This window comes from Siphateles boraxobius, unplaced genomic scaffold, assembly GCF_051911475.1.
Source record: "Siphateles boraxobius isolate OS27281-9 unplaced genomic scaffold, OSU_SipBor_1 43, whole genome shotgun sequence".
Classification (NCBI taxonomy): Eukaryota; Metazoa; Chordata; class Actinopteri; order Cypriniformes; family Leuciscidae; genus Siphateles; species Siphateles boraxobius.
Genome location: NW_027509064.1, coordinates 4,807,600 through 4,826,203, shown reverse-complemented (window position 1 = coordinate 4,826,203; position 18,604 = coordinate 4,807,600).

The window sequence follows — 18,604 nt, the reverse complement described above, 5'->3', positions numbered from 1 at the left end:
GTATACTTATTATTTTTTGTAATGTATAGTTTAATATTGTTTAGTATAAGATGTATACTAATAGAACACTTGAAAAAACTTATTTTTCATATGGGCTTACAAACATCTTAAACCAGCCTGGACTTAGCTGGTCTCTCAGCATGGTCAGGCTGGTCTTTTTGTGGGGTTTGGGTACTTTAGAGCTTAACAGCACCATCTAAACTAGCTGAACACAATCTTAACCATTCTGGGGGACTAGCTAGAACTGCTAAAGACCAGCTTGGTCAGGCTAGGAGACCATCTTAACCAGTTTAGTCTGGTTTGAGCAAGGTTTTCCCAAGCAGGTTCTGTATTACAATAAATATATACACTTGGAAGGCAGGCTATCTGACAGCAGGTGGTTTTATTCATATGATATGAACTGTATTTGCTGGTCTAACTGATTTTGACCAATGTAGCAAGAGTAATGGAAATGTTTCCTGTCTTATGCAATGGACTCTTTGGATTTCAAGTTGGATCAGTGTGTTGACAGCTCTGGTGATAGATTAGCCACAATAATTCGCATTTAGCATTTTTGTTCCTAAAATGTGTCCCAATATTTTTTTTGCACCATGCTATTTTGTAAATGTAGTGTATTGATACTTAAAATTCCAAAATGAAGAAGTGCACTTTAAATACCCTGATGATGCACATATTAAACTGAAGGAAAAAAAAACATTGGACACTTCGTGCACTCAGCAGTTGCAGCTTCTGTAATGGAGGTGGAAGGGCTTTCAGACTCTGATACTAGATGATAAAATAACATTAGAAAATTCATACATTAGACTGTTGAGTGCATAGTGTATAGTATGTCAAGTGGAACACCAGTTATATAAGAGCGTGAAAGTTATTTGTAATGAAAATGATTTGCTCAGAATTTCATCAGTATGTTCAGTACGTAATCAAAAACATTTACTTTTATAGGCATCGTGAAAACCATTACCATGTGCTAATTACAAACATCGAGGTGATTAATGTGAAACTAAGCTGATTTCTTGCAGTTCATTTGGCATGTGTTCAGCTCTCCCACACAATTTTACACTTTATGTGGGAGGTAAGGGAGAGATATGCAGCACTGCTGTTTCAAAATTATATACTCCATGAAATATTGAGTTAAAGATTTGTGCTTCTATCCCAGAATGGAACTCCACCAAAGCTCCGGGGTGGTCTGATGTCTCATCCCAAACTTGTGTATTTTCAGAGGCAAAAAACTATATCCAATGTTAGTATCAGCCAGACTGTGGTTTGACTGTTAATTTTCCCTGTCATTATCATACTGGACTTTATTTGTGAGCTATTTTCTGAATAGAGGTCTGCCTTTGCTGTATTGAGGAAGACTCATTTTTATTAGTGGTGGAAGATTTACATACACATTTTAAGGGAGGTTTTGGAGACATGAAATAATGAAATTATGATATGAATAATTAATGAAATAATGCACTAATACATCTTAGCTTTGCTGACGTGGAGCTGTGATGAGTCAAACAGGACTGTTCATTCCATTCTGAGACAAATGCACAACAGTTATGTGAGTTATGTTTGTGGAAACTTTGATGACATAACGGCACTGCTGTGAGATCCCAGGAGGTTACATTTAAGGAAAATCTGGCTGTGGAAGAGCATACTCAATTGCAGACTGGTAAATGCACTAGGGGTGAAAGAATCACTCAGGTTAGCCTGTATATACATATGCATCTACACCACCAACAGTAATGACAATGTGAACTTCTTCACAACAAGGAGCAAGTTACCCATAATTTCACGATATTCGTCTATTTTTAATCAAATAAATGGAGCTTTGGTAAGCATAAGAGTCTTTTTAAAACACTGACCCCAAACATTTGAATGGTAATGTAGTTTATACAGTTAAACTTGAAAATGTTTATCCAGACTTGTGAAAAGTACTTCTCTCATGCTAATAAATTGTTACATCCTCTGCTCTTAAGGATGACTGGCTGCATGTGCTCACTGAATGTTATGATGTTCAGCATTATAGCTTCCGAATGCTCATCAACATCTCAGTCTCATGATTCCTTCATCCTCATCCGTCCACAGTCACCCTCCTCTTCATTTGCTTTGTGCCTGGTCAACCATCAAACCAAATCTGAAAGCCATGAGTTCATATTCAATATAACAACCAGAGTAACACAAATCTGCTGCTGTTAGCTGACCCTGTGAAATGACCTGGTAATGAGGCTAGAATAACAGACACAGGAAGGTCGAACATTTTGCTTGGGGTCTGTTTCCTGGAAATGAGTCTTCTGCTGTTTTGCCCTTTTGGGTTATTTCTGGAAACTCTTATTATTATTCATTATTCTGTTGTTTAATAGGCAATATGTCTCTAACATTTACAAAAAACAAAACAATTAACTGTGGTTAGTTTGTGCGTGTGTGAGTACTTATATAAGTAGGCTATCTGTATAACCAAGTATACTAGATGTGCACATTTTCTAAAAGGAAAAAAAACAATAGCACTTGTTTTTTCTTAAAGGGGACATGACTTTTTCCGTGTTAAAGTGCTATAATTGGGTCCCCTGGGCATCTACCAACCCTCAAAACGTGAAAAGTGACAACCCATTAACTTTGTTTTGTTAAGCTTTTCTCTGCAAGTATGTCAAAAATGATGCCAATCTGATTTCGCTCCCCTTCTGACATAGGAAGGGGATCTTATTATAATATTACCGACCCTTAATCTGCACTTTTCCACCCACAGCACCGCCATTTGGTTTTCACAAGTGACAACAGTGTAACCAGTTCTAACACAATGGCAAAATTTGGAGCAAAGCATGCAAACTGTTCTGTCGTTGCTGCACAGACGAGCACAGAACACTATTTGACCAAAAAACTTCACAGTCTTATAAAGACCCCAGGGAACTGTCAACTTATGTTAAAGTTAAACATGATAGTACATGCAAGTCGATGAGATTAATCAATGTAACTCCACAACAACTACATAAATGTCTCCACTAACCATTCAGAAACGCCCAGGTGCGTCTAAAAGTTGAACCTCTTCCAGTCTCTCTATAAGGCTGCACTCCACAACAGGTTATTTCTGAGATTTGACTGAAATTCGCGTTTGTTATTGCTGGAGTATCCAAAGCTCGTGTATGTTCTGTTTTGGTTTAATTTAGTTCCAGTTTCCTTTGTTCTCATTTTCCTGCCACTGGTTTGTTTCTATGGCTGTTACCTGTTCTGTTTCATTTATCCTGTTTTTATATAAGACCTGAGTTCTCCTTAGTTCTTTTGTCCTGTCATTAATGTTGAAGTGGTTGTGCTATTCTGTGTATTCGGTGTTCTCCTGCGCATTTCCGTTTGGATTTACCATTAAAGACTATTTTGTTTGCTACTCCATCGTTGTTGTGCGCTCAAGCGACCCATCTATATAACACTAAGAAACTAGACTGAGGTATTTTAATGTTTTTAAAATTAAATATATTCTACCAACGAGGTGTGTTTGATTGCATCAGAGATCTGTAGCATAAAATGACAGTGATTTTTTTATTTCTCAAAAGCAGAATCAAAGGGGAAAAACACGATTCAGCTCTGACTTTTCAGCTGGGAATTACATTCTTCATTCACTATTGAACACTGTACTAAACTTAGCCATTGTGATTGCCTAAAGCTCAATGAAAATGGGATCCAAAGAAATTTACAGCTGGAAGGCCAATTTAAGTGTGCACAGAGCTCCATGAATGGATCAGAGCAAGGTTGTTCGCATCGGAAAAATCACGGTAAGACAAAGGAAAGCAGCATTTACTCAGTGCCACAGGTGAAGGTAGATAATAGATATTATGTTATGTTCAATTTGCAGACATCAAAAACATTCTGAATTTACTTCAAAAAATGGATGCAGAATGTCATGAAAGCAACCAATAACATTTAAGTAACTTTTGCTTTGTTACTCATACTCTTACAATTTGGTCAACATGACCAAATGCCATTATCAACCTGTTTGATTACATAATCTGATATATTTCTGAGGAAAACTGCATATATAAAGAAATGTAGACCAGGACTTGATTTTATCCTTCAGAAACTGGCTAGATTGAGAAAAAAAAAAAGATTACATACACCAAAATGGAGCAAAAGTTTTTTCAAAGGCAAAGAAAGATTTTACATCTTAATGTAAGATTATGAGGAAAACTTTTTTCTTTGGAATATTGTGCACTGATTAACATGCATTAAGAAAATAGGTTGATTTTTTATTTTCATGTTGATTGTAATTACTATTGTTATGTCTCTAAGTTATTATTTAACACAACAGACTATTGTTCACAAAGTAAAAGGCCCAAGGGTTGCGCTTCGGTTATCCCCAGGATTGTGCTTTAACAGTGAGATCATATGTAACTCATGCTGCTTTTTCAATAAACTTATGGTTTCATGGCACGCCAGGGAAGGGAAGATCTTTAGGGTGGGATACAAATATATTATGATGTCTCGAAATCCCACCATAGTTCTCAATAACATAATGAACTGTCCTGTCGGTTTCAGTCATTGCACTATGTACCAACTAGAAAAAACATGTGGTCTTGAATTTGCATCCTTGGCTGCAGTTTTAAAAGACCTCTCTCTGTTTGTACAGTTTTAAAAGACCTCCTTCTCACTGCTGGATATGAGACAGAGATGAGAACATTTGGATGTCTGTGTCAACTCGCAACTCTTGTTATCATCTTTATCAGTCTAGCATCAGCGGCGAATGGTGACTAAAAGATGTGTTAACTGTTCTTAAGGCCAGAACAAAACTAAAACATCCTGTATGGACACACAATCACTGCCTCTGGGTTTGCGTGGACTTTGTGCGTTTTGACAAAGACAAACTGAGCTAATAAAAAATACATGGAGAAAAAAGCATCAAGGAATGTTCTTCGGTGCAGCCGCTCTTCGCGTTCAAGGCAGGAAAAGCCAGTCAAACCACAGGAATGCAAAGCACTGCAGCAGACATGGTTTTCCACAAGTCTGTCTATGTGTGTGTGTGTGTGTGTGTGTGTGAGAGAGAGAGAGAGAGAGAGAGAGAGAGAGAGAGAGAGAGAGAGAGAGAGAGAGAGAGAGAGAGAGAGAGAGAGAGAAAGAGAGAGACGGGGAAAAAATAGGAACTGTTGTGGTGAATACACTGTATGTACAACACCAGGGTTGGCAGAAAGGTTGCACTGGACAAATCAGTCTTTAAATGCTTAATAACTTTGAAACATTTAAGTCAACATAGTTTTCCCCTCATGTAAGTGACATGCATTATTAAAATATAAACACACACAGTATACAGTAAGGAATCTACTAAAGAAAACATATATTGCAACTCGCATTATCTTTTAACAATTTTTTTCTCAGTGGAAAATTTTGCATCATATTTTTCCCCCTTTCAAAACTCATGTGGTAACATAAATTTGGAATAATAATCACAAATCTTTGCATTCTAAAATTGGTTAGGTTATTCAAGAAGAAATTGAGATATTATATAATGCTGTGTGTGACTAAGATTGCATTGATTCCTCCAGTATTTTTGGAGGAAATAAGAATTTTACCAACTTTACCATCCATCTTCTTACACAACCCTATACCTAGAGGAAATATTCTACATCACATTCTGTACTTTATTACAGACATATTGTCAACTGACATATTTACTATCCCATTTGGTAATGAGGAAAGTTATAAAACACCCAGAAAAGACAATCCAGCCGTTGCTCTGTTGGTAAACAGCAAGAGCAGTTGGTTTAGTTAGGCACTGTTAGTGCAGACCCACAAGGTAGTTGTTCAGAATAGAGGGTTGTTTTGACTGCTCCATGCTGGCAGGGACTATTACGTCCCAAGAGGTTTGACTTGGAAAGACTCTTGCACGGAAATACCTCTGGCACAGCCCAGGCTGACTCTGGGGTGGGTCTCCATTGAGCCGAACGGATGAAATGTTGCACTAGGCCTGGAGGCTGAAAGTGGGAGGGAGGCTGGGGTATATCGGCTGGGGAAGAAAGGGTAGAGGCGGTGGACAGCGAGTGTTCAGAGAGATGACAGCCCTCAAGGATGAAAGCAGGGGAATTTTTTCCTTCCGAACTAAATCCCACAGGTGCTCAGCAGTGGCTGAGGTGGCATATCACATTGCCCTGGTTCTCTCCAGCGCCCAATAACCCGTCTCACTGTTTCCCCCCAAAGTGCGTTCACACATTCCAGACAGGAGAGGCCCTTGAAGGCCTTCCAGCTTCAACATTCAGCCTGTCTGGAAGGAATTAAGGGGTGGGGGAGGTGGACGAGATGGTCGGACCAATTTTCCCGGAGTCAGGGAGACACACCCCATCAGAATTAGGTTCTTCTTTCGTTACCATCTCTCCCTGTTCCACCTTCCCTTGTTCTTAAGGAGAACAACTCTCTCAAAATGAGAAGGACATATTTCCACACTAGATCTGCTGTCAAACATAGTAGTCATTAAGATGCCATCAGTATTACAGGGACAGTTCACCCTAGTTTGTTTTTAGATTTGTGAGGTTTTATGAATTGGTTAATAAAAATAGTCTCAATAAATCATTCCTGAATTATATTGATCTGGTTCTCTAAGTTCAGCTAACTGACTCAATTATCCAGACTCACTGTAGATGAAGTTTCTCAGTAAAGACTTAAGTTTCGGTCTGTGTGCCTTACGGGGCCCAAAGGCATCTTGAGTGTCCTTAGCTAGGTCCTTCCTTAGATGTCCTCTGCCTGGTCTGTCTGCACCTGGCCTATTATACCAAACAAAAACGTAGAAAACAAATGATTAATAATCCAATTTTGCAGTGTTGTTGAAAGGTACCTTGCATTGTAGAAAGCCAAAACTTGTTAACACTCAGATGGTCTGCTCAATGTGGCCTGCTGGCTGTATTGTGTTGTTGAACTATTTCATATAGGCCTACATTTATAGGGTGTTAGTGTGACTCTGGTTGGAGCCTAATGATTAAGGGAATGCTGGAAGTCCTCTTAACCTTCTCCGTTCTGATGTTTCTCCCAAGACTTCCTTTGTATCAAGGGCCAAAATATCAGGCGCCCATGCCAGCTGGCCCTTGATCAATCAAAATGACTGCCAGATCAGATTAAGCACATTTAATGCTTTTCAGAAACATTTTCAAGATTAATGGGTTTCTTCTACATATTAGTGGCCCAGCTCTCTGACAGCTTTCCAAAGGAACTGGGCTGCTGTAGTATTTTCTGGGTGAGGTCTACAGAGGAGTTGACATAAGCAGCGAGGAGCCGGGGCGGTGCTGTACAACTGCCAGAATATTGACACAGACCTTGTACTGAAAGTTAACACTGATGTTATTTGAAAAACGTGAGGACTGGGTGTCGGCGTCTGGAAACAAAGGAAAGAAGGCTATGAAGCACACCATTCTCAGTTTTGAAATCGAGATACCTTAGCAAAACTCTAAGGCAACACAGAGATAGTATGCTGGTCTTAGCATATTTAAACAGGTTGTCTCTAAGCATGACAAGTTAATCCAAAAAGATTGACCACTGGAAACAAGCTTGGTGGCCAATGGAGGTGGTTTCAGCATGGCTGCCTTAAACCAAAAGTATGGTTCAGATGTCCACTTGAGTCGTCTGCACTCATGCCTGGAATTAACGGTGAGTCCACTAGGTGGCAACAGTCACAGTAAAGCTGGTGCAATAAAGAACAACTCAAAGAAGGTAGCAAAAATGCAAATAAACTCAACAAAAAGCAAATGTGGAAACAACAAAAAAAGATTTATAAAAATATCAGAGAGTACCTTTGCACTTGAGAAAGATGACAACTCTATAGCTCAGGAGAAGTATTACAAAGCAGTGCACATGATGTAAAAGGAGGTGAAAAGCAGCTATTTACTACATTTGTAAGCAGTAGACAGGAGGGCAGCTAGGTTTTAGAACTGAGGTGTAATACAAAGTAAGAGCTTAAAAGGAAGAATGATCATGAGATAGGCCTTCTGTAAGTAGCTATCAGTATACTGCTCCTGAAGGGCTACCATACTCCAAAGTTCAGCTCCAACCCTAATCAAACACACCTCAACCTGGAAATCAAGGTGTCCAGGATTTCTGGAAAATATTTAGCAGGTGTGTTGGAACTGTGCTAGAAATGAAATCTGTGTGAAGTTAGCCCTCAAGGAGCAGAGTTAGCTACCCTTATTCTACAGCCTTATCTCCAATCCTGGCGAGACAACCTGACTTCTGATTTGAAGAGTGCTATGACTACCATTTACTGCTCTTTTGTGCACAGTCCTTCACGGTAAAATGAACGAAAGGACCTTTTAAGAAGAGGAAGAGCTCCATCACACTTTGAGAATTACCCCTCTGTCATCATTTTAAAATTTTCCTGTGCCCTTTGACACCTTTATCTATTTTCGGAGGGAGAAGTTTCCTTCGGGAGATCTTGGCTGCTTTTAGAGGATTTTCGGCAAAGTGAATGCGGCCCCTGGCTGCACTTTTGAGAGGAATCAAGCACATTTAGTTAAAGAACTTCATTGGTGGAGGGAAACCTTGAAAAGATAAATAAAATCAAGGGAATTGGAGATGAGAAGATGGAATGTTAAACACATCCACATGAGATCAGATAAGTATTGTGTAACATATCAAGAAGTAAATAAGGGCCTTTTGATGATTTACATTCAAGCTTTTCTTAGGATTAATTGTCTTTCCATTAAACGTAAAAACATTCTTGGAATATCAAGTGCAAGACATTTCACGTGATCATGGCAAAGGATGATTTGAGCTGGCAGGTTAAATGTAATGCTTGTCAGGGTTCTGTTACTTCAGTTTGGTACATTCTTGGTTTTGTGACAGAGCCCTGACACTCATGTATCGTCTTATCTATGTATGAGAGTGCGGCAAGTGTGCTCAAGCCATGCAATCTCTTCCGCGTGCTTTGTTTAATGTGCAAAGCACGGTGTTCGGATCCAGGCAGTACTGTCTAATTCGGTTTTTGTTCCATGTCAGGAGCAAGTAAGTGTTGTAGAAAATAATGAATTGCTCTGTTTGCTGTGGTCTTGAATATGCCTCTGCAATCTTGCATATGTTTGCACCCAAACCTAATAAAAACAGAATCTAGGAATGGTTCCTGAATTGATGACTGTATTGGCAAACATTAACCATTATAAGTCTACAACTTTTTAGTGTCTTATTAGGTGTGAAAATGTTAAAGTACATTCAGTAAAAGGGAGGGGAATTCACTGCTGGATAAGACCATAGCTATGTTCACACAATGTGCACTCAAGCTTCATTAGATATTACAGACAAAAAGGTACATGTGCAAGACTAACCCTGACCTTCTGATGGAAACGTTAGACACATGTTGCCACACATCCAATATCCCTATATAGTTGATGATTCAACTGCCCATGTATTCAAATGGTAGGTGGGTTTCCATCTGCCCCTGCCACAAAAAGGTTAAAAATATTCAATGACAGCTCAAAGATCAGCTTCCATGGGGAATTCATGTTAAAGTGCCATGGAATTGAAGATATAAAAAGAGCTAAAAGGATAGATAGAATGGGGTCATAGCAAAAGAGACAAAATATAAAAAGGACATCACCCTGGGAGGATCAGCACCTTAGTACAGTTGATCTCCCCATGGTAAAGGCTGGAAACAGTAATGACGATTTCTAACCTAACTGATGCTCGGGTACAGCAACAGAAGACCTACAGCTTAGATCCAAAGGCCTCATTGTGTCTGCACCTTGTTTTATTTTTAATAGAGGGATCAGACAAATATGTCATTATTTTTAAGGTTAGCATTCCCTAGTGCATTCCAGTAGCTCACTATTATTATTAGCTTTGGAAAAAAGCTTTATCAATGTAATCCCAGCATATCGTCGCTGTCTGATGAAAACCGCGTATGTCCAGTTTGCCGATTTTGAGATTTTTTGACGGATAGAATGTCCAGGTTCATTTCCGTATACAGGATGCGTCACATTATCTAAATGACCAATGAAAAGTTGTCAAATCATGTCATCTGATTTTCACGTATATCCATTTTGTGTCAAAGCTGTCAATCACGCCGCGTATCTCCCACCCTGTGGAGGCATCTTGCCGGTCTTGTGTAGTTTCATCTTAAGCGTCTCTGGAAGCTCAGCATTGGATAGCCAAATAACACTGTGAGGTAAAGTATCAGCAAACATTTGTTTTTGACCACTGTTCTCAAGTTTATTATATATTCACAAAATTACGGTAGGACTGTGCAAACAAAGTATCAGTCTAGCATTGCCATGTCAGTGTATTGATTCATTGTCCCTTCATAGTTTGCAAGAGACATTTAATAAACTGAGCGTATTTAATAAACTGAGACGTAGGCTATTTAATAAACTGAGCGTATTTAATAAACTGAGACGTAGGCTATTTAATAAACTGAGCGTAGCTTATTCATCTGTCAATATGAAACTCGATTTGGTCATTCTAATTAATGATCGGAAGAACGCGTATCGACCACCGTTACTGTAAAATATGCACTTATGTCCATTTAAACTCTATTTTGGTCAAATGTGGATAATATCATTACACTGGCAAGAATATGGTTACATTTAAAGATGTCGTACCAAGTATGCAACACTACGTTCAACTGCTTTTGAAATTACGGTGTTTTTTTCACTTCCTGAAAAGTAACCGTTTTGGACATACGTGAGTTTCATCGGGCAGCGACGATATGCTGTATCATGCCCTTCTCTTCACAGCTGTAAAATGTACACTAAACGAAAAGCACCAAAAAGTACCATGGCAATACTTTTTTGCACATATTTGTTTTAAGTACCTTGGAGAAGCATATGCCATGGTACATGAATATGAATATGGCAATCCTTCTGTACTATGGTATATATCAAAGTATCATGGGCTTACCATTTGATACCATCACTGTACTATGGTACCGTTAAGACACTTTTTTTCAACAGTAATTCATACAGTTCCGTCAGAAGTGGGCCAAACCGAGACAAAACTGAGAACCTCACACAAAGCACTTAACTTCGTGATAGCTGATGAGGCAATGGATTCAGAGACTTAAGTGAATTAAATTCCAATGTCAATCTTCTTACCACCCAGCAATTAATCAAGTTGCTCTTTGGCATTTGTTCATGAAAGACACATGGGAGTGGCTGATGTTTATCTGTCAACCAACTTTATACTTTCTCCTAAAAATACAGGTGATGACAACTCTTTGGACAAGTAGCATTTTTGTGGTTCTAAAACATCTTACATAGTCAGCAATATTTTAACTACAACAGTCCTATATAAGAGACCAGGCACTGAGTACCAATATGTAGCTTTATTGCTTTCTTAAACTTTAAAAGTTGACATCTATAGAACCATTGCAGTAAATATTATAAATATTTTATTACATATAATTAAATAAATATTATATATACCAGTGTCATGAACTGTTATAAGAGTGATTTTACTGTTTACATTAAAACCAGCACCATTGTAACATTAACACCAAACTTTGTGAATATCTCTAAACTCGACTGTTTTTATAAAATGGATATTTCCAGCTCCAACATCTGATAAATACCTCAACTTGTGAGGTTTTTCGAGACAAAGAACGTCTTACACCAAATGTGAGACAAATCTCTTCTGAAATTTTTAATTATGCCAAGACTGAAACAAACATTTTTTTTCAATCACAATTCACCGGTTTAACAAATTTTCAACAAAAATTAATATTCTGTGTGAATAGCCTTACTGAAAGAAATACTTCACCATTTACGAATGTTTCCAAATGGTATTGTGAGGTGATGAGCAATTTTCTGTTTGGGTGGTTGAGTTGTGACATATTAGTGTTATATTGTACTGGATTAAACCGTGTTTTATGTCATCACATGGTGAATGGATTGCATGGGAGCAGTTGAAGGACATGTCAGAGGTCGTCGGTTAAATCCTCTGAAGCGTGGTGGAGCCGAATGACAAAACCAGAGTGGGCACCCAGGGGCCCATAGGATAAAGGTGTAACCAACATCTGCAACCCATTGTGCCCCAATTATCCTCGGGTGAACCTCATGGAAAATACGACACAACCAGCTGGAATGTAAACACAACCCAATGGGAACTCCCATTTATTTTCTCTCTTGCGTGAGCAGCAAACTCTATTTTGTTCTGTTTTTCTTCCTTTCCTCATTTTGCTCTTGGCTGTAATCGTTTTAATGTAGATAGACAGCACAAGTCCCTTTAATTAGCACATATCCCATTGCAATTATCCATGTTTAGAACCATTCCATTGTTTGGCAGGCAGTAACTGATTCACTCTCTCCTGTTTTCCCAGGAAGTGCCAGTTACTGCAACAGTTGAAATGACGCAGTCTTTTCATGTTTCGTTAGTGTTTCTATTCAGGCTACATTGACTCTGAAATATCGAAACTCTCCACAACAGTGAACACATGTTTGTGTACACTGAAGTCACACCACAGGTCTGCGGCCCAGCTGTCTCTGGTGAGGGTCTAGGCTTTAAAGACCTACCAATCTCACAGACACCGGCAGATTTATCCCAACAATCCAAATAAACTCCACATACCAGATTCTGCAAATCCTAATGATTCCAAATGCTGAAGCAATTATGGCGTATTGACAGGGTGTGAGAAACCATCATGAATCAGTTAAGTTTGACTAGACTGTGTTGTGTAACCAATAAACAAACCTATTAATATCTATTAACATTCCCAAAAAAAGAAAACAATGTTATTAGGCAGACAGGTAGTATGTTTTGGTTAAATGATTATTTCACCCAAAAAATTAAAATTTTGTCATTCATTTCTCACCCTCATGTCATTTCAAACCCGTAAGGCTTTCGTTCATCTTCGGAACACAAATGAAGATCATTTTGATAAAATCTGAGAGTTTTCTGTCCCTCCATTGACAGCTACACAACTACCCCTTTGATGCTTCAAAAAAGCCTAAAATTCAATCTGTTCATCATACAAAGCAACTGTGTCTCTTCAGAAAAGTTTGGATTAAACCACTCAATTCATATGTATTAATTTTACAATCTCTTTATGAACTTTTTGATGCGTCAAAGTGGTAGTTGCGTAGCTGTGAATTGAGGGACAGAAAACTCTCAAATTACATTACAAAAAAATCATTTGTGTCTCGAAGATGAACGAAAGTCTTACAGGTTTGGAACGACATGAGGGTGAGTAATTAATAACATAATTTTCATTTTGCGTGACCTATCCCTTTAACATTACGGGTATTTAAATGAAAGGAAAAGGGATAAAAGTAATGATGAAAAATCCACAAACATATTAGAGAATTGTCATTGAATGGAGTAATTTAGTAAATCCACTGAACAGAAAAAAAAACATTATTATGTGGCACTCTGGAATCTTTTCGTACTACACTTATCCTTCAGTTAATATCTTTTCTATTGTTAGGGTCTGTTTTAGATTATTGTCTTAACATTGTGTCAAGCAATATTTCACACTTATTTTGAAAGGTAGTTAGCAATGCTTTTAACCCAGGTTCATTAGATTTTTCTCATTTATTTTCATATTTGTATTTAAAATGTAAATTGTTCACATATTTCCCAATGAATCAACTTACATATTTCTATGACCCTATGGTATTGATCAAGGTTTGTCGACTCTGGACTCTCTCAAGGTCTACTGTCCTGCAGAGTTTAGCTCCAATGCTGATCAAATTCACCTGTCTCTAACTATCTAGTGATCCTGAACAGAGCCCCTCTACTCGTGGTATCCCTGAAGGTTAACAAAAAAAGAGTAATGCTTTGTACTTTGTAAAGTAGTACTTTGGCGAGGAGACAAGAGGTCTTTTTTTATGGATATCAATGGAGGAGATTCTTCATTATGCTAAATAAATTGCTTTTTTACACTAATCATTTAATTAACTGACAGCCCAGCCTGATCTCACGCAATTCGTACGAATTTTACGAGGTGGCTAATTCGTACGAATGCATACGACCTCCCTCGTACGAATAGGTACGATTTTTGCTAAATCGTACATATTTTACGAGTTGCCCAATTCGTATGAATTTGTACGAATGACCTACCCCTGACCCCGCCCCTAAACCTACCCATCACGTGGGTTTAGACAAATCGTACAAATTCATACGAGTGGGGTCGTACGAATTCATACGAATTAGCCACTTTTTAATCACTCGTACAAATTCGTACAAATTGGTCGTGAGATAGCGTTAGACAGCCTACTAATCTTCAATATGTTTGCTATTAAACATTCAGTTTGGATTGATCTTTTTTCTGATATAGACGCTTTTTGTCCTTTCTGTTAATATCAGAGACATCCTGATATGAATTTCGGCATAATTGTTTTTCTAATTAACCTAATTTAACCTCTTCTCCAGACATTTGATAATGTTAGACTGTTATTTATCTACTTTATGATAGTCTGACTTGAAGAACGAACGACTTGAAACCGAAGAGATGAACTAATCATTTCTCTTTCCGGTACTGAGAGCATAGTCTCAATGGGACTGACAGGAAGAACGAAGCACTCGGACCCAGCCGAACCCGAACCAGACGAACTAATCATTTCTCTTTCCGGTACTGACAGCATAGTCTCTATGGGACTGACAGAAAGAACAAAAGACTCGGACCCGGCCCAAACCCGAAGACTCGCGAAAGATTAACTAATAATTTCTGTCGTGACTTCATGTACCTTATGCGATGTTGCGCGCATGCGCGGTCAACGAATCACTCTCTGAGACAACTCGGTAGTCCCGAGTCATATTAAAGATTCGTTCAAAATGAACGAATCGTTCATGAACGACACATCACTACTAATGAGTGTATATGCCCCTTACTGCTGATTGGTTACAGGTGTGTTTTGGTGCTCGGTCCGATCCACTTTCAACTGCGTTTCTCAGAAATCGCTTTAAGTGTGTTATTTCACACTTAAGTGTGTTATTTCAAATCCAAAAATGAAATGCAATGATTTTTTTAAAACAGGTTACAAACACTGCTATATTGTTCAAAATATGTAGCTGTGGTTTAGGCGGCTTACCATAGTTTGTCATTGTGATCATATCCTCATCACCTAACACCGTAAAAAAGGCATCAAAAGCAATAAGATTTGGAAGTGATGTCATGCTGCAATGCTACAGGTAAAAGTCACACCCTTGCTGGATCCAGATATTTCTGCACCTTTTTCACTAAAGAGAGGTAATATGATACCTCTCCTAATTAAAGAGAATCATGCAAGAATTGTGACTTTCAGCTGTTCACATCCGATGTAGACAGAGCGTAACCTGCCAGTTTACACCAATGCGACGAGAATCGACAGTGTGCTATCATTTCCGTAGCAATGACTATTTACTTCAGTGTTTCTGTCAGCTTTCTGTATTGCAGCTGATGAAGTTTAAATGAAAACAATTTAGGGGGTTTAAACATTCAGACACAACATGTTATATTCTTGTTCTTTTTTTTCATTGGAAAAATTAATATGAATGCTTCTTGTTTGCTGATTGGCTGTAGTTTGTGATAATGTACATAATAAAAGTTTCAATGGCAAATTTCCAAAGCGTTTATTTAACACTCATAAAAAAATGTATTCGCATGTTGTTGTTTTTTTTTTTTGCTTCTTGTGAAACTAATGTTGATGACTGGCTCTTTGACTGAGCCTGATTTCTCCCAAGAGTTTTTTTCTTCATTCTGTCACCTGATGGAGTTTTGGCTCCTTGCCAGTCACCTTTGGCTTTTGGCTTGCTTAGTTAGGGACATATACTATTCAACAATATGATTATTGATCGGCCTGCATTGACACTATTAGATGAGAACTGAACTTAGCTGGATTATTACTATATATAAATGAACTAAATTAATAACTTTTTTACAAAAAAATGAACCATCACTGAACTTACTTAAGCTGGACAATGACCCTATTTTCTTCTAGATCTGCTGTACAGAAACAAACTTTGTTGCATTATTTTCCTGTTATCACTGTAAAACTGCTTTGAAACAATCTGTATTGTAAAAAAAATGCTATATAAATAAAGGTGACTGATATTTTAATAGCTTTAGCCTATTAACATCACTAGCGTGGTGCCGGCTACCGCTTGTCTTGTTTACACTCTTCTTACTTTACAGACCGCTTCCGAGGAGGACATGAAAGGTTCAGTAGATTATTTGCTCTAAATGAATGGTTAAGGTCATGGTGTAATTAACAGAAACTGCTCTTTGTAAATAATTGGAATCTTTTCTGGGAGTGACCGCTCTATCGTGCTGATGGCCTGCACTATTGCAGAATCGGAGCAGATCATCTGTTTGACAATATCTCCTAGACGCTACACGCCATATGACTAGTAAGTCAAACCTCAAATCACAGTCTTTGTTCTACCCACTTAATTTATAGAAGTGCGTGTGTAGTACACCTATTGGACAACGTCAACAAAGCATTGATTGTCAGATATTTTAACATTCAGACAAATGATGCATTAGGGGTTGCGTTTACAGATTTACTAAACCCGTTTTGGGGTCACGAAAAACGTCACTAGACACACTTATCGTTTTAATCATACACAAGATTTAATTATATTGCACGGAATCAGTCCTACTGATATACTGTAGATATTCTACTGCAAAGTGATGTCACTGATCACAACCTTGTAACATGCATACTGCTGATATTTGCCATATCGCGCCAGGTAGAACAATTATCCCAACCACTATAGATAGATTACCAAATATCCTTCTTGATCTGTCTTAGCTTCTCAGTGCACCCAAACACACAAATGAACTTGAGGCAATGACTAGCAGTATTTCTACCGTAATGACGATGCATAGCAGCCATAAACAAGGAACTCCTGAACACCCTTCAGAGTCAGCCTGCAACCTGTAGCAAGGTTCTTCAATTCCAAACCTGGAGGGTTTAGAGGGTCCGAAGCAGGGAGTTTAGTTAAAATAACTGAACATACTTACCTATCTGTCATTTTCTAGTAACTATCAAGACTTTGATTCTTGTTCATGTGACTTTGTTTAGGGCTAAGCTAAACTCTGCAGAGCAGTGGCCACATACGAGGGACCCTGACTTCAGTCTCGTGGACTTCAAAGATGTGCATGAAGAAGGCCACAAGACTGCAGATACACGTCAAGTGCAGATTCATGAGTTCCTTTGCCCATATAATCTTTAAGCTAACATGTTTAAGCGTATTTGGCTTGCTGTCCGCAGTGGAGGGGCTTGAGGAACCAGCTTCAACTGGAGCTTAGATATGCCCCCCAGTGGGACAACTAATGCTTGGATGATGAGTATGGTAGCAAGATGCCTAATCGTGTTGGGGAGGTGGAGGGATGCCAGAGCAAGGTGAGCGGCTGCTTATATGCTCCAGCAGTTAATTGAAAGATTAGATGGGTTTACTCCTCCCGAAATTACGTTGTGAACTTCACGTAAGTTGTGCTTGGCCATTTTTATAATCAGAAAGATGGTGATCAGACAAATTACATGGATGCTGAAGAACCCATTTTCTTTCATGCCACTTTATGACATAACATACTACTGGTTCATGTTTCCACTGATTTGCTCTGTTGTGAAAGCTCTAACCACCTAGGTCACGGGTTCCCTTGTTAGAGACCAGCAATATTTTGTGGCCAGTATGGAATCAGGATTTGGGCACCCTACCAGGCTTTTTGTGTAGAAAAGCACAACCCGATACATGGGGCGCCGGCTTCTGTACCAGCCCCAGTGGAAAAGCGGTAAGACTACTGCGACAACTCAACAACTTTTTATTTATTTATTTTTTTACAATTTTCCCAGACGTGAAGAAAACGTCTTTTTATCATACATGGTATTTAAACAACTTTGGTATCAGTGTTCTATCAGAACTAGAATGGATTGTGAAGGAGAAAGCAGCCCTTGTCTGTTTACTACCTTAGAGAAAATACTCGGGCCCAAACTATGTACTGACCTTCCAGAAAAGACAAGCCTGATGTTCTTGGTCCATTCACTGAAGAAGATCAAACAAGTGAGCACTCTGGGCTCATGGTGACAGCTCAGCTGGAGTTTTGGAGCCAGATTAAGCAACAGATGCACATGAGGAGAGCCGGATATCAAAGTCTTGAACCGTATCCATACCCATTATCCAGCCTGATGAATCCCACGCTATTTCCAGGATTCGTTTGAGATTGCAGCCCAGCTATGGGGAGCATGGAATGAGGGACATGAGCAGTACTGATGGGAAATCTCAGACAAGGTTGAATAAGGTCTTCCCTGTGGCAGACAGTGGTGTGTAACCAAGAAAGGAATTTCCTCTGCTATACCGTCACTTCACAGACCCTGTATTTGGCCTCATTTGAATGTTTTACCATGTTAATAATTGCTAAATTTATATGACTTGACATATAGCCATGCTCTTCGATCTGTGATCATGTTCATCCAGAATAATCACATTGGACATTCAAAAACTGATAGTTTGCAGATTAATTACTTATTTTTTTTGTGAACGTCATAAATCACCGACAAGCAAGAGCAGCATAACACAGCATTTATATAATAAAAGTCTAGTGTTTTCGTAACCATCAGTTATTTGTCTGCAAAGGGCAAGCTGCTCCTTGGCATTAACCACTGACTGTTCCACCACAGAATGTGAGCAACACATCCATCATGATTTCTGGGTTAAAGCAGAGGCACAGTCAGACTAATATCGAGTCAGA